At 48.4% G+C, this 7,183-nt stretch overlaps 1 pseudogene; it reads right to left on the minus strand.

Annotated features, from left to right (window-relative positions):
• Positions 1–6,416: 6,416 nt before the first annotated feature.
• LOC136646567 (5S ribosomal RNA) lies at positions 6,417–6,536 on the minus strand (annotated as a pseudogene).
• Positions 6,537–7,183: the final 647 nt, after the last annotated feature.

The raw sequence follows: 7,183 nt of genomic DNA on the forward strand, positions 1-7,183 counted from the left end.
GAAATTAAGTGTATGAAAACCCTTCCATGTGCATGTGGATAATCAGGATCTTGTGACACCACTGTGAATTTCACAAAGCCATTTCTACATCTGCCATGAACGTTTCCCTAGTTGTAAGCAGCTTCTTTCAAAAATAATTTCAGTTGAAGACACAAGAAAAGCACAACAAGCACTTTACTGTCACCTGGCATTATTCAAATAAGCATCTTACTCATCATACTTCTAAAAGTATATATTTCAGATCTGCTCCTAGGTAACAGAAAAACAGATTTCCCTAAAATATAAAACTGGGGAAAGGAATTTGCAGAATACATTTACTGGGTCAGTAATTTTCTTTGCATGATGGAGTAGTGAGGAGCATATCCTCTTCACCACACAGACACTTGACATAACCTGTTGAGGGGGTGCTTCGCATCATTTGTGCAAAGGCTTGATTTGCAAAGCTCTTCCTAGGACAGAAAAGAAGGAAGAAGATGCACTTTTGGCTTACCTGGTTCTCTATGGACTGCCCACCACGCATGTCCAGACCTGTACACAGGTAAGCCATGTTTTTACACTTCTTCACCCCTTTGTTTTTTGAAGAGTCATAAGAACATAAGAACATAAGAACAGCCCCACTGGATCAGGCCATAGGCCCATCTAGTCCAGCTTCCTGTATCTCACAGCGGCCCACCAAATGCCCCAGGGAGCACACCAGATAACAAGAGACCTCATCCTGGTGCCCTCCCCTACATCTGGCATTCTGACTTAACCCATTCCTATAATCAGGAGGTTGCGCATACACATCATGGCTTGTACCCCATAATGGATTTTTCCTCCAGAAACTTGTCCAATCCCCTTTTAAAGGCATCTAGGCTAGACGCCAGCACCACATCCTGTGGCAAGGAGTTCCACAGACCGACCACGCGCTGAGTAAAGAAATATTTTCTTTTGTCTGTCCTAACCCGCCCAACACTCAATTTTAGTGGATGTCCCCTGGTTCTGGTATTATGTGAGAGTGTAAAGAGCATCTCCCTATCCACTCTGTCCATCCCCTGCATAATTTTGTATGTCTCAATCATGTCCCCCCTCAAGCGTCTCTTTTCTAGGCTGAAGAGGCCCAAACGCCGTAGCCTTTCCTCATAAGGAAGGTGCCCCAGCCCCGTAATCATCTTAGTCGCTCTCTTTTGCACCTTTTCCATTTCCACTATGTCTTTTTTGAGATGCGGCGACCAGAACTGGACACAATACTCCAGGTGTGGCCTTACCATCGATTTGTACAACGGCATTATAATACTAACCGTTTTGTTCTCAATACCCTTCCTAATGATCCCAAGCATAGAATTGGCCTTCTTCACTGCCACCGCACATTGGGTCGACACTTTCATCGACCTGTCCACCACCACCCCAAGATCTCTCTCCTGATCTGTCACAGACAGCTCAGAACCCATCAGCCTATATCTAAAGTTTTGATTTTTTGCCCCAATGTGCATGACTTTACACTTACTGACATTGAAGCGCATCTGCCATTTTGCTGCCCATTCTGCCAGTCTGGAGAGATCCTTCTGGAGCTCCTCACAATCACTTCTGGTCTTTACCACTCGGAAAAGTTTGGTGTCGTCTGCAAACTTAGCCACTTCACTGCTCAACCCTGTCTCCAGGTCATTTATGAAGAGGTTGAAAAGCACCGGTCCCAGGACAGATCCTTGGGACACACCGCTTTTCACCTCTCTCCATTGTGAAAATTGCCCATTGACACCCACTCTCTGCTTCCTGGCCTCCAACCAGTTCTCAATCCACGAGAGGACCTGTCCTCTAATTCCCTGACTGTGGAGTTTTTTCAGTAGCCTTTGGTGAGGGACCGTGTCAAACGCCTTCTGAAAGTCCAGATATATAATGTCCACGGGTTCTCCCGCATCCACATGCCTGTTGACCTTTTCAAAGAATTCTATAAGGTTCGTGAGGCAAGACTTACCCTTACAGAAGCCATGCTGACTCTCCCTCAGCAAGGCCTGTTCGTCTATGTGTTTTGAGATCCTATCTTTGATGAGGCATTCCACCATCTTACCCGGTATAGATGTTAGGCTGACCGGCCTATAGTTTCCCGGGTCCCCCCTCTTTCCCTTTTTAAAAATAGGCGTGACATTTGCTATCCTCCAATCTTCTGGCACCATGGCTGTTTTGAGGGACAAGTTGCATACCTTAGTCAAGAGATCTGCAACTTCATTCTTCAATTCCTTAATAACCCTTGGGTGTATGCCATCAGGGCCCGGTGACTTATTGATCTTTAATTTATCAATGAGGTCTGAAACATCTTCTCTTTTAACCTCTATCTGACTTAACTCCTCGGTTAGGAGGGGCCGTTCGGGCAGCGGTATCTGCCCGAGGTCTTCTGCCGTGAAGACAGATGCAAAGAACTCATTTAATTTCTCTGCCATCTCTAAGTCTCCTTTTATCTCCCCTTTCCCTCCCTCACCATCCAGAGGGCCAACCGCTTCTCTGGCGGGTTTCCTGCTTCTAACATATTTGAAGAAGCTTTTATTATTCCCCTTAATGTTGCTGGCCATGCGTTCCTCATAGTCTCGCTTGGCCTCCCCTATCACCTTCTTACATTTCTTTTGCCACAGTTTATGTTCCTTTCTATTCTCTTCATTAGGGCAAGACTTCCATTTACGGAAGGAAGCTTCCTTGCCCTTCACAGCCTCTCTAACTTGGCTGGTTAGCCATGCGGGCACTCTCCTGGATTTAGTGGAACCCTTCTTTCTTTGCGGTATACAACTCTGCTGGGCCTCTATTACTGTTGTTTTAAGCAGCCTCCATGCACTCTGGAGAGATTGGACTCTTTTTACCCTCCCTTTCAACCTCCTTCTAACCAGCCTCCTCATTTGAGGGAAGTCCGCCCGTCGGAAGTCAAGGGTTTTTGTTAGAGATTTGCCTGGTATTCTTCCCCCAACGTGCACGTCAAAACGGATCGCAGCATGATCACTGTTCCCCAATGGCTCAGTAACGTTTACATCCCTAACCAGGTCCTGCGTACCGCACAAAATTAAATCCAGAGTCACCTGTCCTCTGGTGGGCTCCGTGACTAGCTGATCTAAGCCACAGTCATTTAGCACGTCAAGAAATCCGGTTTCCTTATCGTGACCAGAACACAAATTGACCCAGTCAATATGAGGATAATTGAAGTCCCCCATGATTACAACCCTGTCCTTCCTTGTCACCTCCCTGATCTGTTTCCTCATTTCAAGGTCCCCATCCGATTTCTGGTCTGGAGGACGATAGCACGCCCCCAGTATTACATTGCTGCACAAGCCTGGTAATTTAACCCACAGAGATTCTACGGTGGAGTCGGACCCACCTTCAATCTCTACTTTGCTGGATTCTATCCCTTCCTTAACATAAAGGGCCACCCCACCTCCAACACGCCCCTGCCTGTCCCTCCTGTAGAGTTTATAGCCCGGGATTGCGGTATCCCACTGATTCTCCGCATTCCACCAGGTTTCCGTTATGCCCACTATGTCAATATTTTCCCTTGTCACCAGACATTCCAGTTCTCCCACCTTTGCTCGTAGACTTCGGGCATTCGCATAAAAGCATTTATACACGGAATGCCCCAGGATGGGCTGCTTATTCGCTCCTTTGTCCCCGCATCCTCTCATTGTGCCAAACTGTCTATCACATCCCATCACCCTACCTTTCCCAATTTCTTCTCCTACCCTGCCTTTGTCTAGTTGTTCTCTAACCTCCCCATCCTCATCCCATAGGGATGAGGAGTCCCGAACCGGATGCCCCTCGGCTCCTGTCGGCCTTCCCCCAGGGATCAGTTTAAAAGCTGCTCTGCCACCTTTTTAATGTTATGCGCCAGCAGTCTGGTTCCATTCTGGTTCAAGTGGAGCCCGTCCCTCTTGTACAGGCCCCGCTTGTCCCAAAACGTTCCCCAGTGCCTAACGAATCTAAACCGCTCCTCCCTACACCACCGTCTCATCCACGCATTGAGACCCCTGATCTCCGCCTGCCTAGCTGGCCCTGTGCGTGGAACAGGTAGCACTTCAGAGAACGCTACCTTTGAGGTCCTGGCTTTCAGCTTCCTGCCTAAAAGCCTAAATTTGGCCTCCAGGACCTCCCAGCTACACTTGCCCACGTCGTTGGTGCCGACATGCACCACAGCCGCTACCTCTCCCCCAGCACTGTCTACTAGCCTGTCTAGATGAGAAGTGATGTCCACAACCTTCGCACCAGGCAGGCAAGTCACCATGCAGTCCTCACATCCGTCGCAAACCCCCCTCTCTATGTTTCTAATAATCGAATCCCCCACTACAAGAAGCCCCCGACCCCCCTCCCGCCGAGGAGTATCCCGAGTGCGCTCGGATACGGGCCCATCCCCTGGAGAAGGGATCCCCCCTAGGGGATTGTTTCCCTCCTCTCCAGGATGACGTCCTCCAGTCCCGAGACTTCCCACCCGGGCAGCCGAGGAGCTGCACGCCTGAGGTTGGGACGAAGCCTGATCATCCCCAGAAGTCTCCCCACGGTCCTCCTCTGGCTGCCTGTGCTTCTCCAGGTCGGCCACCAAGGCTTCAAGGGAGCGGACGTGTTCCCTGAGAGCCTGGAGCTCCTTGCACCGAGGACACACCCATGACTTATGCCCCAGAGGCATATAATCATACATGTGGCACTCGATGCAGAACACTGGATAGCCCCCCCTCTGCTGCTGGCTGTCTGACTGCATAGCTTTTTTGTTGTTGTTGTTGTTGTTTTATTTAGGGGTCCTTTTAAAAACCGTACACTGGATAGCAGCCCTCTTCTCAAGGGAAGAGGAAGGGCAGTGTCTGGGGCCCTGGCCTCCTCGCCCTGCTGCTGAACTTGCCCAGATGCTAAACTCTTGTGCCTTACCTGGCACTTAGTTCCCAGAGGCACTTGGTTCCCAGAGGCCACACGCGTCTGCAGAGAGCCTCACGCGATGGCCTGCCTAGCTTTATACTCCTGGCTGGCTCCTCCCCCCTCCTTCCTTCCTGATTGAAAGGGGGCTGGCCTTCCCAGGTGAGTTTCCAAAAGCTCAGGAAGGCAAATGGGCGTGACCTACTCTGCAGGCTCCTGAATGGACTGCTTGGATTAGCCTAATGGGGCTCTTAATGGGTTGGGAATTGGCCCTTCCTAGGTCCTTTCCCTCCTAGTTCTGTTCTCTTAGGCTGGACTGTTTTTGTAACCTCAAGCTAGTTTTTATTTGGGTTTGTTTAATTATTTATTGCTCTCTAGATCCTGTGTCCCAATTTACTGACCTGTTTAGGTTATGTTCCAACTTAGATTAGGTTTAACCTGGGTTAAGTATAGGTTTAATTTAAACAAGTAGAAAACCTGCTTTTCACTTTATCCTCCTCCCTTCCTTCGATTAAGTGCTACCTTAGGTGCAGCTAACTTTCAATTTTGATTTAAATGCCTGACCCTTGGGCACTTACTCACGAGTAGGACGCTGCTCTTACTCACGAGTAGGACTCTGCTCCTGCTCAGAGTAGCCCTATGTACCTCCCTTAGGTGCTACCTTTCAATTTTGATTTAAGGTTGCTTTAAAGGTAAGGTTAAGGTTAGAAGACAGGGAGTTAGAAAGACAAAGCGTTAGAATGAGTACACTTACCTCCTCCTCCTGCTCCTGCTCCTCTCCTTCTCCAAAAACTCAGAGGTCTCCTTGCCTTCTCCTCGCCCAGATGCTAAACTCTTGTGCCTTACCTGGCATGTGAAATAGATCTCCACAGCTGCTTAAAATGTTGTTTTATATAATTTGCATATTGGTTTTCAAGTGTACATGTTATTTTGATGTAATCATTACCTCTAGGTCGGTGTTTCTCAACCAGTGGTATGGATACCACCAGTGGTACTTGAGGTTATGTCTCATGGTATTTGCAGGACCCCTGCCACCCAACAGCCAGGCCAGGAATACGGAACAACGAACAGTGGTAGGAGGCTCAGCTCAGGGGGCAGAGCTCCAAAACATACTTTTCCATGCTCAGAAACCCCTCCCATCTACCATGAGCCTCTTGCTGGTGTTTGGTGTGTCACATCTGGCCTCCCAAACCAGAAGTAACTGGCAATGATGTCATTGACAATTACTTCCAGTGGCACTTTGAACAGGTGGACCATGTGAAGTGGTATGGTATGGGACAAATGTTCAGAAACACTGCTCTAAGTTGGTGCAGGGGTGGGAGGAATGGCACAGGGAGAAGGGGACATGGAAGAGACCAAGGTGTGGAGGGGACAGATTGATACTGGGAAGTGGGTGGCATTGGCAGAGGTGCTGCCGCCGCTATCTTATCCCCCTTCCCAGCCTTGACCCAAGTTCACTTCGACTTGCACTAGCAAAATTGCTAGCACAAGTCCACATAGACCCAGTTAGGTAGTTGCTTGATAATGATTGGCAACCTTCAGTCTCGAAAGACTATGGTATAAGCCTACAGCACCCGGTATTCCCAGGCGGTCTCCCACCCAAGTACTAACCAGGCCTGACCCTGCTTAGCTTCCAAGATCAGACAAGATCGGGCATCTGCAAGGTAACAGTTGCTGCTATCTCTGTACACAGGAATAAATGTTCCTTTGCCCGGACTGCCCCCCTGCAGGATGCAGCACATGCTTTGGTGATGTAGCTGCACTGGTGGGGGGTAGATGGGATAGGGCTGTTAGGTCTCTAAGTGTTTTCTGTCCATACCAAACCACTGATTCAAGACCTCTTTATGCAACTGAACAACTATATGATCTTTTTTTTAGAAGCTGGATAGCATACTCACATATGTTATCTATATAGCATATATGCAAGCATGTAGGCAAGCAGTATGCATACTCACATATGCACCCTGATAACACAGGGTGTATATTCCTAGCTGCAGCAGAAGACTGTATACTCCCCACTAAATCTGTCACCTCAAGACATGTTGATGTGATGTACCTGAGCCTGTAAGGACCACGACTGTGAGGAGCAAAATTTCATCCCTTATATTGCCACTGCTGATATGCTTTGCCTTAAATGACTAATTGCTGTGTCTGGGCAACTTTATTGAGAAGCTTGTATATTTAGCAGGTCAGCTGTGAGGTCATTTGTTCCTGATCTTCTCATGGGCCATCAATGGGAAAGATCATTAAGGCCACTTAATAATTTATGTTGTCCCCAAAAGTGAGCATCCGGTCACATCTGCAGAAGCAAGCTACTAAAAAGAGCATT

The sequence above is a fragment of the Tiliqua scincoides genome, chromosome 3, assembly GCF_035046505.1.
Source record: "Tiliqua scincoides isolate rTilSci1 chromosome 3, rTilSci1.hap2, whole genome shotgun sequence".
NCBI lineage: Eukaryota > Metazoa > Chordata > Lepidosauria > Squamata > Scincidae > Tiliqua > Tiliqua scincoides.